Raw genomic sequence first — 498 nt, 5'->3', positions numbered from 1 at the left:
AGCATAGAATGGAAGAGAAAGACAGAGAGACAGACAGTCAGAGATGGAGAGAGACAAGGACAGAGAGAATCTTAGTCATTTCTTTTGTTTTTCTCATGATTATCACAATAACTCTAACTAATATGCTTATACCTTATTTAAATATAAATAGTTGAGTTCAATCAGAGTACCTTTTTCTCCAATCTTTCTGTGTTAGTACATTTTGTTTTTTATAATTCTTCTATTGTTTATCTTTAGAAAGACTTATTTCTTCATTTACTGATTTTATTTGATTTTATTTTTTTAATGTTTAATTTATTTTAAGACAGAGAGAGAAAGAGCACAAGCAGGGGAGAGGCAGAGAGAGAGGGAGAGAGAGAATACTAAGCAGGCTCAGCACTGACAGAGCCTGATGTGGGCCTTGATCTCATGAACTATGAGATCATGATCTGAGCAGAAATCAAAAGTCAGAGGCTTAACTGACTGAGACACACAAACACCACCATTTATTGATTTTAA

Source organism: Crocuta crocuta, unplaced genomic scaffold (assembly GCF_008692635.1).
Source record: "Crocuta crocuta isolate KB4526 unplaced genomic scaffold, BGI_CrCroc_1.0 scaffold3091, whole genome shotgun sequence".
Taxonomy (NCBI): domain Eukaryota; kingdom Metazoa; phylum Chordata; class Mammalia; order Carnivora; family Hyaenidae; genus Crocuta; species Crocuta crocuta.
The sequence above is the reverse complement of the archived record's forward strand: the minus strand, read 5'-3'. Positions refer to the sequence as shown.